The 16,197-nt window shown below is 40.2% G+C and overlaps 1 pseudogene across 1 annotated transcript; it reads left to right on the top strand.

Moving 5' to 3' along the window:
* The first annotated feature begins 12,412 nt into the window (after positions 1–12,412).
* Positions 12,413–13,289, top strand: LOC311179574 (small ribosomal subunit protein uS2B-like; annotated as a pseudogene). Its single transcript has one exon. The product of its transcript is annotated as a small ribosomal subunit protein uS2B-like (transcript).
* Positions 13,290–16,197: the final 2,908 nt, after the last annotated feature.

Raw genomic sequence — 16,197 nt, forward strand, 5'->3', positions numbered from 1 at the left:
AGGCTGCGGGCAGCTTCGCAACCCGGCACTCAACCGCTGCGCCACCGGGGAGGCCCCATAAATATTGTTTTACCCATGTTCTGTGTACTAAGTAGTGATGTAAAATGTCAAAGTTAAAGGAGGAGCAAAGTTGGGTCAAAGTTAAAAAAATTATAAGCCACTTCCTAGGAGGAACTCAGAATTTCTCTGCCTTGGAAAGCAAGATATTCTTTCTATATGTAGGTGTTAGAAAATGTGCTTAAAGAAAACCTTGGCCACCAAGAGCTGTCAATTGAGGGGGCAGTTTATACTCTGTGTCAGAGGTCTCAAAAACAATCCATCCTGGGACATGTGTGACAAGATCCACTGTTAAAGAACAGGTACAACTCGTGTAAAGTCACATGTGAAATGAGAGATTAGCTGGGAGAAAAGGGAATAGAACTTATTGGCAGACATAAGATGAACATCTAAATTATCTTACTTGGCTAGAACAGTAGCTCTAGGTGAAAATCCTCATCCTGTGTGTAACATAACAACATTCAGTTAAAGTGAAGTTGATGGCTGTGGCATTAAATGTTTAGACAAATACTTGATAAAACCATTAAACAGACTGAATATAGAACCTTATAATCTGCGACTGAAAATATTCTAGGATGACACAGGAATCGTCACTCTGCAATTGTCCTAGCACCCAATTCACTTCATTTCATCCAATATTATTTTATGAAAAATCTCTTCAAGTATCTTGCTGAAGTCAAGACACTCTGATCTACCATATTTCCCAGATTACGCTGCTAATTATTCTTGTTGAAGAAGGAAAAACTTTTCTATAAATATGACATTTTTGTTGTGAAAATATATTTTGTCCCAATCAGTCCTCCCTCCTATTTTTTTTTGGTTCTTACTGACTTAAGAAATCTTTTCACATTATAATTATTTCCCCAAAATTAGTTTGATCGAGCTGTTGTTTATGTACAATAAGTGACACCCATTTATAGTGTGTAAGTTGATGAATTTTGACACCATTAGCTGACACCCTTGAACTCAGCAGCATAACTGAGACATAGAGCACTTTCACTGCTTCCAGGGCGTCTTGTCCTTCTTTAGACAGGCTCCTTTTTGCCATTCTCAGTCTCTTCAGTCAATTACCAATCTTCTTTCTGTCATGATAGATTATTTGTACTTTTTAGAATTCCATATAAGTGGAATAGTACAGTCTGTTCCTTTTGTGTTTGGTTTCTGTTCCTCAATATATTGATTATGCGATCCATCCACATGGCAAGTCTATTAGTGTTTCTTTTTATTGCCAAGCTGTGTTCTGTTGTAGGCATATAGCACATTTTGTTTATCCACTTCTCTGCTGATGGATATTTGTTTCTAGTTTTTTGGCTTTTAGGAACAAAGCGACTTTGAATATCCATGTATGGGTCTTAGTATGGCCTTGTGTTTTATTTCTCTTCAGTACCAGACTCTTCCTGCCGAGAATTAATCTCACCATTGTGAAGTTTTAAAACCTAACAGCACGTTTTGAAAATTGCCACAAAAGTTACCCACCTCCAGCCTTCTAATATATCTTCATAGTTCTCAAAAATCTTCCATTTATAAGTTATCTTAATTCTTAGAATAGAGTTCATCATTTTCTATTAAATAAATTTAAAGAAATTTTCTTTTAGCTAGCAGGTTTGGTAAATATTGAGTTCTTACAAGGTGTGTTAGACTAGACACTTTCTGTACATTACCTAGTTTTTCACTTACATGAGAGGGGCTATTTTATTTTGCTTTTTGACAGATAAAGGAAGAGAAGCACAAAAAGATGAAGTAACTTGCCTAAAATTTGACAGCCAGGGAGCTAAGTTTTGAAGCTCTGTGTTCTCTCTAGAACTAGAGTCCAAATAATTTCACAGTATAAGATAGACAGTGGTGATTATATTGAGAGAAATGGTCATACAATATGATGAATGTTTATAAGAGAAAAGATTATTTTAGGTGAGGAAAATGAGGAATTACCTTGATGAAGAGATGTAGGTAAAGTGGGTCTTGAAAAGTAGGATGTATTTGGACATCATGTGGTAGGGACAAAACCAAATAAAACTCAGGTGAAGCCTAAGAATCATTTAATCTACCTGTGATCCGTCGGCATAAGAAAAGCCCAGGGAAGGAATGGGAGAGGCATCCAGCTGCCTCAGTGCAGAGATATGATGGGAGATTAGGGAAAAGTGCTTATGAGATTCGGTGCAAGAGTGGACAGACTGCTTAGTATTAGAAAGTCAAATGAATTTGGTATCATTATGGGTTTTTTTAAAGATTTATTTTTATTTATTTTTATTTATACAGGCCAGAGGAGCGGGAGGGTGAGAGAACTCATCAGAGACAGAGTGGGGAGCAGAACAAGCAGACTGACTGAAACACACTGCTGAGGGGAGCAGCAGGCGAGACAGGAGAGGTCTGCTGCGCCAGGTGGGTATCTCCCTGGCTGGCCGGGAATTGAACTTGCGCTGCAGAGGCTGTGGACAAGTCCACAGCGCTGGGCTCAACCTGCTGCACCACCAGGGAGGCCCTCATTATGTTTTTTTTTTTTAAAGATTTATTTATTTACGCATACAAGAACTAGGGTACAGGCCGGAGGTGTGGGTGGTGAGAGGAGCTGAGGGGAGCAGCGGGTGCGACAGGAAAGGTCTGCCGTGCACTGTGGGTAACTCCCTGTGGGGGGGATCAACTCCTGCTGTAGTAGCTGCGGATTGTTACATAGTGCTGATGCTTAACCCCTTGCACCACCAGGGAGGCCCCTCATTATGTTTTTATTTCGCCTTACAACTCCACCTCCACATTAATATAAACTAGCTTTAAGAACTTAATTGCATCTATAACAGCTAATATTATTCAAATTTATAAACACAGATATCTCAAGTTATACCATTTGCATGTAGAAGCAATTAAAATGTAAATCAATAGAAACAATTTAACTTATTAAATGTTTTTCATCATCCTCATGTGGGTAATACTGGGTTGTTAGAAGTCTTTCAGGTGATGTTTCTCTTAGCTGTTATCTAAAAGACCCCATTACAGTCACATACATATTTAATAAAGGCATTTGATAATAAAGTGTAAGTATACAATTGAGGTGCTTACATAATACTCATATATATTTTATTCATTGAGGTATAATTTACAAACAGATCTTAAGTGTGCAGTTTGATGAGTTTCACAAATACACTCACAAAGGGGTGATCCAGAACTTCTCATCACCCAGAAAGTGCTCCTTTCACACAATCCCGGCACCATTCCCTATTTACCACCATAAATTACTTTTGACTGCTCTAGAATTTCACATAAATGGAATCATACAACATGTGCTGCTTTGGATATAATGTTCTTTCACATAGAGTTTTGCATAGATCTTCCTTTTTATTGCCGAGAGTTTCCAGGGTGAGAATATGCCACTGCTTGTACACTCATTGGCTGGCTGTTTTGGGTTGTTTCCAGTTTTGGCCTATTATGAATAGAGCTGCTATGAACATTTTTGTGCAGGCCTTTTTGTGGACATATGGTTTCATTTCTTAGACAAATACCTAAGGGTGCAATGATATATGGTAGGTGTGTGTCTAATCATTTTAAGAAACTGCTAAACTGTTTTGCAAAGTGTTTATACTTTTAAAATATACTTCAGGATTGTGTGGCTCTGGTCTTGTTTGTGTAAAGTCTACCACAAGATTTGATTACGAATGCAATATTCACTTTAAGTTTACAATGACATTTCCTGTGGCAATGAGGACTTTGCGATTACAGATGGCTAGCTTAGCCATCAACACCATTTTCCCCATAATTATGCTATAAATTAGGGGTGACCCCTGAGCCTCTTCTAGCAAGAACTTCAGTATCTGGAAGGTGAACATGAAATCCTCCAAGGTATTCTTAAATGGTGCCTAAAGGAAAAACATGCTGTAATGTCACATAAGTTAATAATTTTAAGGAGCCTATAGGCCTGGCAGTGGAATTAAATGCTTAACAATAATTCAAAAATGACTTACAGAAACTTAAAAATGTGAATCATTTAGTGGGGCTGAAATTATGCTCCTGACATATATGTGTGACACATGAGAGCACTTACCTGGGAATTTATTACCAGCTTCTGAGCAAACAAAGCCTGACCTACATTTGACTAAAGTCAGCTGTCTTTGGTTAATCCTATGGGCTTCTTTTTATTAATGTCACAATTGCTAATGTGGTATAACATTGTCATTACTGAATAGCACAGTGGGATGAGCTGCAGCTGTTATTTCTCTTTCTGAACCCACTGAGTCATTAAATCTGAGTTTGGGGGAATACAAGTTGTAAAGATTATTCAAATTCTGATTGAGAAATAGGACTACTGGGAAATTGTAGGTACATAAAGTAAAACTTTGAATCAATCAAGGTTCCCCCTTTTTTGGTGAAGCTTGAATGTTCAGAATTGTTCTTTATGTTTAATTTGAAATTGAATGTCAAGGAAATAGAAGGTGAATGTAAGAAAATAAAAGAACGATAAAAATTACATGCTAAGTCTTCTTTCTGATAGGAAAGTGATGTGTGGTTACTGAGAAAACATTAAGAAGCTAATGTTCTTTCAAAAGATCATAGTATTATAAGAATCCCAATATTAATATTAATTTAAGAAAGATATGGTTTCATTCTAGCACGCCAGAGAATAACCTGTTTCTTCAATACCTAAGGGAAATTTTGTTATATTGTTTGTATTTCTTCAAAACTTCCATTTGCTTTGAGAGTTCTTACTTTGCCTTTGGTCACTGTTAGTACTTTGTAAAGGGTATGAATCGGTAACTCTCAAGCTAAATCAAGGTACTTTAGGGTGCCTCAGAAAATTTTCAGTTTTTGAGGGCACGTACAGCCATATTCAATATTTATAGCATACCACATACACTACTAGCTCAAGATACTACACAGTTTCTTCAATAAGATTCTACTACATTCCTCTCAATGGTGTCATATATTTTCAAAACTCCGTTTTTGACAGTTGCTGTGATAAGTAGCAATTACTGCAGGAAAAGCGACATGGAAAAGAGGGATGAGAGAGTGATTGTGTCCAGTCTGATTCCAGTTTGAGAAGCTGTGCAATACTCAACAGATGCCCACATCTCTATCAGTAAGAACTTGTGGCTTCTGGAGCTACTCCTTTACTCCTGGAATCTTTGCTAGCCTGATCCAGAAACCTTCCAGGAACAAGACTTCTGGAGGTAACTGACCCCAGGGCGTTACTACTAGCCTCTCAGAGAGATTTTTATGTTAACCTGCTGACCACCTGCAGGATAAATGATTTTCAGGTTTTTTTGCCCTCCTGCTATTAGGATTGCTCTGACTGATGGGGCACCTGCATTTGTTACATTGTTATAAGTAGTGTTGTTTACTTCTGAGGGCCATGGCTGGAGTATTGAGAGAGTCACCAAGAGAAGCAGAGGCAAGAAAGCATCAGGAGAGAGATGGAGAGAAAGAAGGCCCAGAAGCCCAGGGTGAAGACTTGCTGGGGGATTGGGGGCCTGGGGGCCTTTTGGCCTCCTGACCTTCCCACCCTCCCCCCAAAACACACACACCCCTGCCTACTGAATACCTGGTTGCTGCATAACATGTAAAAGCTCAATAAAAGCTTGAGAAAGCCACCGAGGTCCAGGACTCTTCTTTACCTGTCTGCCAGATCATAGAAACCTGCTCTGTGCCCATCCTGCCTTTACACCATGGCTCGTGTAACACAGACTCCCCTCTGCATTATGTGGACATCGCCATCCCTGCCCCCAGGGAGCTCATGCATATTGGGTCTCTGGCGGTGGGTGCGCCTGGAAGTTTTGCCCATGTGCGGCCCCTCTCCCATCAGTACTTGACGGAGGTCACCTTGAGCTCCACTTCCACAGAGATTCTGAGCTGATTGGGCACTGCTGAAGATGCTGTGAGCAAGGAGGCACTTCAGGGCACCCCACGCCAGTTCCTGAGTTTACTGCTACTGAAATTGTGCGGGTGCCTTGTTGGCCAGATCAGCTGCCTCCAACTGAAGCTGGATGCTCGCCCGCCCCTGAGGCCTGGTGTGCAGCTCCCACCCCCACCGCTCAGGCTTCTGAATGGGTAGGAACGACTCCCCAGTGGTCTAAAGTAGGTCTTCCACAGGCTCTTTCGCAGAAACTGGAAATAAGACCCTTGGAAAAGAAACCGTTTCATTAAAAAAAAAAAAAAAAAAAAAGGCAGGAGCGGGCTACTTAAGTGTAGAGACCCTAAGGCTGTGCAGAAGCAATTTCTATGCCTAGTCTGTGAGCTGCAGGAACTGGGACCTTCTTGGTATAGTGCTCCTTTTCCAAGTAATGAAAATGATTGCAAACTTTTTTTTTAAATTATTAAATTACGTACCAGGTGCTGTTCTCTGATCACCACATATGTTGTCATTGCTTTAAGTAAAGTAAGTCTATTGTGGTCCAGAGGTTATCAGAAACTTTGACTTTAAGGGAAATGACGTGTAACAAACCAATTTTTCCATAGGCTAGTTGATATAAATGAGAGTTCAGTTGCTACAGCGTATTTGTGGTCACAAACATCACACTTCTAAAGAAAGGCCCGAAACGCTTCTAATAGCAAACAATAATTTGTATTCATTCCTTCATTTTCCAATCTACTTATCCAAGTTTAGGGTCATGAGGGACTAGAGCCTATCTCAGCAGCTCAACTAGGAACCAACCCTGGATAAGATGCAGGATGCTCTTCCTCACTCAGACGTGATGTACACGTTGTTGGGACGTGGGAGTAAAGCCACACAGATACCGGGAAAATGTGCAAGCTCACACAGTGACCCTGGGGTATGGCTTTGTTTTTCTCTTTCTCTTCAATGTTATAATGATGTCATTGGAGGATCTGCTCTGTACATGTTTTCTTACTTTTCATTTACACCACTATTACTCTCCTTAATTTGCAGATGAGGAAATCCAGAGCTATAGGCTGCTGTACCTTGGGCCCAAATGTCTTGTATATCCTGAGTATTGTATCCCTGTGCCAGATAATGGTTTCTTGTCTCTCTGGTCCAGATTAGTCCTTTAGTATTTGGTCTGTGAAAATGGACCAGACTTATTCAGCCTTTTCTTTTCAGTGGGGCAATGTTAAGCTTTGTCAATAGAGGGCGCTGGAGGACATTGCTGGAGCACAGGGCTCTCTTCCTCTGTCTGGCTGCTGCTTTCTGTTTCTGTTGCCATCACTCTTGGGTGACTGTATGGGGTGGAAAGTGGGGGGACATCTGTCGCTGTTGTGCAATGGAGTGGGCAGTCCCTTAGCCATATCGCAGTCCTAGCTTGGGCCCAGTGGCCATTTTGCTCTGACCCTCCAGCCATGGGAATTGCATGCTTTAGGCCTTGTGCACACAGTGGCATCCTGCCTCCCTCTGTATTCCTTCCCACCAGTTTGACTGGTTGTTCCCAATTTGCTTCCTTTGGCTCTACTGGTGTGATCACCATGTACTCTAGATCTTTTACCTATAGTGGCACCGGGCACTTGGTACCCTCTACAGCACACTCACAAGCCATAGCTTATCTGTAGCTCATTTAGGAGGGTTATTGCTGCTTGATCAATAACTCTGGCCTTTTCCTGGCCCAGGAAACCCAACAACTTCTTCATCTTGTGAACTGAAAACACACTTTCTTAATAGCTGAACTTCAAACTTGGGTTGGGGATCCCCCTTCCAAGTCTGTACTTCCTTGAGCATTCTCCCTTGTCTGAGGCATTCTTTAGAGTTCTCTTTATATCTTTATATTCTTCTCTAAGGATTTCATAATTCTTTATATTAAATGTCTGTTTAATTATTGTATGGTTTCTATCTCCTGGTTTCCTAACTGATACAATCTGATACAGATTTTTCAGACTGATACAAGCTCTTTCTTTTTCCCTCCCAAAATAATCTCTTCAAATGTCTGCTTTACATATGACTGACTTTTACCAAGATATTTTTACATGATGCCAATAAAGCAATTGTCCGTTTCTCTGAGCTCAAGGGGTGGACAAGTTAGGCTCTAATTGATTAAATCCACCATCTATTCCTATATAAAAACTCTAATGAATGCATATTTTATGCAAGGTGGATTTCAGCACCATCTTTTCTCACACTTCTGTAGAGGAGACAGAAGTTTGCATGGATAAAGTGAATCAATATGATGACTATTATGGTTGAGAAATGAGCATAACACTCTGGCAGCACCATGACAGAATGACTCATTCTCTCTGAGGGAGGCAATGCAGCCTCATTTGAACAGGATCTGGAAGTGTTTACTCAACACTTGAATACATGGAAATTGTTTATATAGACCACTATATGTCCTGTCTATCGGGCTATGTGGGTAACTGTAGACTTAGTTTCTAAATTGTCATTACTGGAGAGAGAGAATCTTAATATTCTCACACAGGGATGGTAAAATATCACTGTGCTGGAAGTCAGAGGCCAGGGCCAGACATTCTCCAGGCTTCATCACCCACTCACTCACTGGTGGACGCTGGACACATAGTAAGCTTCGTGGAACTAGCTTTTCCATCTTTAACTTGAGGCTGTTAGAGCACATTTTTGCAGGCATCTCTTCTCAATCTAAATGGTATATAATTTCATAGAATGCCTTTAAAATGAAACCAGGGCCTCCCTGGTGGTGCAGGGTTTAAAGACGGCACTGTCAAGATATCCAGCCATTGCAGCATGAATTCGATCCCCTGGCAGGCCAGGGAGCAACCCACATGGTGCAGCAGACCTCTCCTGCCTCACCCGCTGCTCTCATCAGCAGTGTGTTTTGGTAGATCTGCCTCTTCTGCTCCCATCTCTCTCTGGTGAATCTTCTCACCCCCCACACCTCTGGCTTGCACTCCAGTTCTTGTATGCATAAATAAATAAATCTTAAAAAAATAAATAAAATGAAACCAAAGGAAAATTTTATAAAAAATTTATGATTCTGAATTCGATGTTTTAAAATAAAATGTAGGGTAGTGTTTGCCTCTATAGTAACAGACATTGGAGATCTCACAATGATGTTTTAATCTGGATAGTTAGTGTGCCTATTATTAATTTATTTGTCTTCAAGAAAAGTTTATAATCACAAGTCATTGCAATGACTCTGTATATATTTTTATATATTTTGAACAAATGATAAAGTCAACCTTGTTTACAGCTTTGGCTTTTTTTTTTAAAGATTGATTTATTCATTTACACAAGAACGGGGGCACAAGCCAGATGTGTGGGAGGGTGAGAGGATTCACCAGAGACAGAGCGGGGAAGAGAACAGGCAGATTGACGAATACACTGCTGAGGGGAGCAGTGGGAGAGACAGGAGAGGTCGGCTACGCCAAGTCGGACCCTCGCCGGCTGACTGGGATTGAACCAGCGCTGCAGAGGCTGTAGAGAGCTTCACAGCGCAGAGCTCAACCGCTGCACCACCAGAGGAGGCCCTGCAGCTTTGATGTTTTGACACATCTTTGATTACAGTGGTGGCGATAGATAAATGTTTCTAGGGATCTAATGGTAAAAGTGCAAATCATCAGATCTCACTTCATGGACATTTTTCAGAGACTAGGGAGATGTGGGAGAACTAGATTCCTTAATGAGTATAAGGGATAAGGAAGAAAATATCTAGAATGTTCATATATTAATTTATCAGTATAGTGTTGTTAAAATCCTTAGTAAACATTAGTATTTAAAATTATTTTAAGATATTTAGCATCAGAGGTGGCAAATGCATTTTTAAAAAACAGATTCTCCTTATTCTGTTGCTTAGTGCAATGATTAGGGCAATGGACTTTGGAATGAGTTTATATTGGCTGAAATTTTAGTTCTATCACTTAGCATCTGTGACAGCTTTGAAAGATTATTTAAACTCTCTGATCAGTAAGAAGGATCTTACTCTTCTTTGGTGTAGATAAGACATCTGGGGAGGAGAAAAAAAGTCCAAGGGCACCATCAACAATAGAATGGATCTGTAGCAGTAGAATGTCTCCAAATAAACTGTTTATATTCATAAGATGTAATATAAACGACAGGGGAATATTGCTATATGCAACAACACAGATGAATTTTACACTCATAATGATGCATGAAAGAAGCAACAGTATACAGACCATATACTATATTATTCCATTTATAGAAGCTCATGCATAAGCAAAAGTTAAGGTGATTAAATTCTGAACAGTGGTTGTCTTTGAGGGGAAAGTATTGACTAGAGGGGGTATGAAAGAACCTTTCAGAATGTTAAAAATACTTTATAGTACATATATAAAAACCTCTCCCTTTTATGTTTAATGAAATGAAAATGTTTTAAAAATACATAGGCATGGTCATAAAAACAAAGACTCAAAATGGGGTGGTGGTGAAGAAGAAGAGCTGGAGATCAGACTGTGCAGGTTAATTTAAGGTGGACTCAGCATGGATCTATTATCTCTGGGCTCTGTGGATAGGTGAGATAAATGAGCATTAAACTTCCCGCTAAGATTTCACCTATATATCCTTCAAGACCTAATCAGCTTAATTATGGAGTCTCAAAGAATACTCAGGAAATTCGACATTGCTCAGAGAGTTAAGAATTCAATAACAAAACAGCATAAGAAATGCTGATCTCCGGAAAATTTTTTTTTTTAGATTTATTTTTTATTTATACAATAGCTGGGGTACAGGCCAGAGGTGCAGGTGGTGAGAGGATTCACCAGAGACAGAGTGGGGAACAGAATAGGCAGACAGACCAAAAGCACTGCTGAGGGGAGCAGCAGGTGCAACAGGAGAGGCCTACCATGCCATGTGGTTTCTCCCTGGCCGGCCTGGGATTGAACCAGTGCTGCAGAGGCTGCGGACAATTTCAAAGCACTGTGATTAACCCGTTGCACCACCAGTGTGGCCCCGGAATTTTTTTTTTTAAAAACAACATAAACTGATACATATTGCATGCAAAATTTAGTTGCATGACAATGAAAAAGTGACAAGGTTGACTGCGTTCTTAATTTTTTCAGAAACAGAATAGTCTAAATTTCTCAAGCACAACAGTCACAGAGGATTTGATGACACGGCCTAAACAATGGGGGAGCTCTCACCACCTACCTCCCTTTATGTGCAAATCCATATTTCCTGCTAGGTTAAAATGTAATGTCTTTTTCTAATATCATGTTCCCCTGAACTCTGTGGGTGGAAAGTCATGGGAATAGGGTCAGCAGGCAGGGAACATGCATTTTGAGGCTTGTGCCACTATTTAGTAGACTAGATAACAATCAGTGCCAATAGCTGCTGCTTGGATGATTTGCATTCTCATAATTATGGGGCAGATATTTATCTTTGTGGGGTTACTTTGCTTTCTTTCAACTCATTTTCCCCCCTGATTTTTAGACTGATCAAAGACTTTGAAATAAATTTTGCGTGGGCTTGTTTTATTTTTAAAAATATAGGGGCATGTGTGTGACTGAAGAGCCAATTCCTGATGTGGAGTCCTCTCTCTTCACTTCTACACATGAAGCCTGTATGTCCATGAATGCTCGTGGCTGACATTTGAAGAGCATCATGCTTGTGATTCTTTTTAGGAGATTCAAGGTTGGCTTAAAGAATTGGCTTGAAAAGCACAGCTTGTTTTCTTATTTTAACAGAACAAAATAGCTCATCTAGTTTGCAATCTGCAGCCATCCACTATTGGGTAGCATTGCAGCAAATGTTGCTTCAGTTTCTGTCTTTCGAGTCCCTGGTAGATTTCCTCTTTGGTTGGTGTGTTTTTTTGGATCATTCTTAAAATATAAGCCACGTTCCTCATACCCTTTGTCCAGCTTTCTTTTGCCTGTTCTTACTAGTGGAAATATATTAATTAAGAACAAGCTGGCTCTCCTGGCTCTTTCTCTCTTTATCCACATAGAATTTTATATTCCTGTGAGGTATCCCTCAAGCATTTCTAGGCATCCAATGGGAATCTCATACGTGCTTACAAACTGGTCATGCAAACTGCTGGCTGTGGCTACTACCACATAAACAAAAAATTATGTGTATGCATTAAGTAGGGCCTAGCAGACCTTGAGATGGCCAAGAAAAATTGGGAGAAAACGTGTGATTTTAAAATATGGCTCCACAAAGCAATCCTGAAAGAAGGACCAAAAATGGAGGTTTCACATTCCCCGACTTCAAACTTAGCCAAGGTGAACTGTCCAGTTGCTCCCCTGTTTTAGAGTCTTTCCCCCGGTGTTATGCATATGGAGAGCTGTTCATCCTTCCTGTTGTTTTTGAAGGTTTCACTCCCAAAGTGAATTCTGTTCTTCAAATAAGGACATGAATTTCCCATAGTAAGCAGGAATATGTAGTCAGAATGCAGTGATGATCATCATAGATAAGAATAGTTTCAGCCTTTCCGCGCTGCCCAGAGAGGGGTCCATATGGCATTCTGGGTTCCCATCGTAACTTAAAGGGGAAACTTTCACAATGTCTGGAGCCCTTGATGTCCTGCAAATGAAGGAGGAGGTTGTCCTCAAATTCCTTGCAGCAGGAACCCACTTAGGTGGCACCAACCTTGACTTCCAGATGGAACAGTACATCTACAAAAGGAAAAGTGATGACTTCTATATCATAAATTTGAAGAGAACCTGGGAGAAGCTCCTGCTGGCAGCTCGTGCCATTGTTGCTATTGAAAATCCGGCTGGTGTCAGTGTCATATCGTCCAGGAACACTGGCCAGTGAGCTGTGCTGACGTTTGCTGCTGCCACTGGAGCCACTCCTATTGCTGGCCGCTTCACTCCTGGAACCTTCACTAACCAGATCCAGGCAGCTTTCTGGGAGCCAAGACTTTTGGTGGTTACCAATCTCAGGGCTGACCACCAGCCTCTCACAGAGGCATCTTATGTTAACCTGCCTACCATTGCTCTGTGTAACACAGACTTGCCTCTGCGCTATGTGGACATTGCCATCCCCTGCAACAATAAGGGAGCTCACTCAGTGGGTCTCATGTGGTGGATGCTGGCCCGGGAAGTTCTGCACATGCGTGGCACCATCTCCCGTGAACACCCTTGGGAGGTCATGCTTGATCTCTACTTCTACAGGGATCCTTAAGAGATTGAAAAGGAAGAGCAGGCTGCTGCTGAAAAGGCTGTGACTAAGGAGGAATTTCAGGGTGAATGGTCCTGAGTTTCCTGCTACTCAGCCTGAAGTGGCAGACTGGTCTGAAGGCGTGCAGGTGCCCTCTGTACCTATCCAGCAGTTCCCTACTGAAGACTGGAACGCCCAGCCTGCCACTGAAGACTGATCTGCAGCTCCCACTGCTCAAGCCACTGAGTTGCTGGGAACAACCACTGAGTGGTCTTAAGCTTTTCTTCCAGAGACTTGAACAGAAAGTGGAAATAAGGTTAATGGAAAATAAACAGTTTGTAAAAGTTGAAAAAAAAAGAATAGTTTCAATTTATTTAATTTCTACTATGAATCAGGAATTGACCTAAGCACTTAGTAAATAATATATTTGTAAATTTATTAAATGAATATTTATTAAACACCTACTATGTGACAATCACTCTCTCAGGCACTGAGGATACAGCAGTGAACAGCAGACCAAGCCCCTGCTGCTACAGAGGTTATTTTTTATTGGGAGATGACTAATAAACAAACTTGGCATATCAGAAGTTGTTAAATGAAAAGGGAAAAAATAAAGGAAAGGAGACAGAGAGTGAAATAGGGTGCTTTTAAATATGCAAGTGGTCTAAGACATCAGTGATAAGATGATATATGAGCAATGACCTACAGAAAGTGAGCTAGAAGGCCACATAGCTCTCTAAGCGATGGAAATTTCAGGCAGAGGACCAGCAAGGGCAGCTGCTCTGAGGCAGCAGTGGACTTAGGGTATTTGAAGACCAGAAGGAAGGATGGTATCTTTGGGAGGTGTGATCATGCAGGAGAATAGTAAGTGAAGTCAGGATGAACAGGGGCCAGATCCTGTGGGATCTGTAGGATTTAGATTTTATTTTGAGTGGACAGGGAACCTTTGGAGGGATTTCAGCAGAAGAATAACAGACTCTAACTTCCATTGTAAAAGAGCCTTCCTGGCTACAGTGTGGAGAACAGATCATAAGGCAAGAGTCCAGACAGGTTATTATAGTAACCTACTAGGTGGCTTAGACTACTGCAGAATGGTGCATGAGGTAAAAGTAATAGAATTCAGTAGGATTTGGAGCTGGCCTTAATCATTCTGCTTGTTGTGCTAATAGAGTACCAATAGTCATAAATTTCTGTCTTATAGGACTTGCCCTGAGTTAGTAGAGGACATCCTGGGAAGTCAGTGATGAAATGAAACACTGGCGATATGCAAATGGATGAGTATGGCTGGATTTGGTAGGTGGGTTATATTTTCTGACTTCTGCCTTGTACTTATTTTTCAAGGTGTCATTGGAAAGTTACTTGTTCTTTTTATAAGTTGTTATGAAACTCTTCTATGATTAAAATTAATTTTTTCTTGGCAGACAAAAATCTCTTGCTCTCTCTTCTTATGCTCAACTTCAAAGTGGGTTGAAACAATGGAAGTTTAACTTTTCTTCTTTAGGGGATCCACTTGGGAGTAATTTCAGTGCCCTAATTCCAGAAATGAGAGGGGAAAGAAAGGATTTCATAGATTTCTAGTGATACAAAAAAGCACTGATAATATTGATCAGCTTTCTCGTGATATGTCACTCCAGCTGCCACAATTCTGTGGATACTGAGGCAGCAGTTGGAGGCCTATGACTGAGTTTTAACTCAGTTTCATGTTGGTCTTAGAATTGAATTTCAAATGTCTAAGGTAGATACAGCTTTAGGAATTACTAGCCCACTTTATTTCTTTAAATTTATTTATTTTTGACTGAAAGTGATTGCATTTATTTTATTTTCTTACTTTGTTGTTCATTTTGGTACATATTTGATTTCTTCTCTCAGATGTAGTCTCTATAGTCTCCCATCACCACCTCACCTGTGCATTGTCACCATAGTCCCTTGTGCTCTTCCCTCCCCGGTTTTGACCCCTCTTAACCCCACACCCTTCCTGCTCAGATCTATAGTTTGCCTCGGATCTAGTGGAATACTATTCAGCAATCAAAAAAGATGAACTCATGCTATTCACAGCAATATGGATAAAGCTAGAAGGGATGATGCTCACTGAAATAAGTCAGAGAAAAAAGAAAAATATCAGATGGTTTCACTCATACGTGGAATATAATCCGTTTTCTTTGATTACTGGTAAATATACTGAGGTTCTGGTGGTGCTATTTTATTCTCATTAATACGTTATGTGAGACACAATTTGTACGTTGTACAAAAATCATCCCATATGGTGAAGTTTGGATTTCCTTGTGGCAAATAAATACATTTTTGGTAAATGAGTAAATTTAGAAGTACCTATACACTATATATAGTATGTTCTGATTGCAGTTCTTTCGTCTAGTCCTACCATTTTGGAGTGTCAATCCTGCATCTTCTATTTACTAGCCTTGTCCTTGTATAATTCCTTGTCCTTGTCCTTGTATAATTCCTTGTATAATTCCTTGTCCTTGTATAATTTACTAGCCTTGTCCTTGTATAATTTCTTTAAGTGTAAGAATTGTGTTATGAATGAAAATATGAATAGAGATTGGTGCTCACCAAACATTATCTTTGCTCTTACACATTTCACAACAGCCCTTGCACCTGACTAGTTCTGGCCAATGAAATGTGAAGGTATTATGTATTACATCTGGAATGAGACATTAAAAATTTAATGTCTAAATTTACTGATCTCTTCCTTTTCCTACTGAGAAGGTAGCATGTTTCAGGTGGCATACTATAAAATGGTAGACCTTCAGTCAGCTTGGGTCCCTGAGTGACTGTGGAGCAGAGCCCCTGCTACTATGAATTAGATAGACAACATAAATGAGAAATATACTTTCACAATATCAAGTCACTGAGCATTGTAAATACATGGAACTTCCATGAAGTAAGAGGCTGTTATAATAAAAACAATTCAGTATTGGGTTAATGGTTGGGCAAAAGACAGTAAAGATAGTTATCTCAGAGGTCAAAAGGATGGCAATCCATGTTTTGTAGTGGCAAAATGATTGGAAATATTGTCATCTGCTGCAACTGGAGAAGTCGATCACAGCTCATGAACTTTTCATTCTTTGGGGAAAAGCTGGAAAACAGAATATATTCTAAAAAATAGAACTGTGGATGAGGATGTTGGTTTATGGAATATTTGAAATCAAATAGGAAAAGTCCAC

The sequence above is a fragment of the Talpa europaea genome, assembly GCF_964194135.1.
Source record: "Talpa europaea genome assembly, chromosome: 11".
NCBI classification, from domain to species: domain Eukaryota; kingdom Metazoa; phylum Chordata; class Mammalia; order Eulipotyphla; family Talpidae; genus Talpa; species Talpa europaea.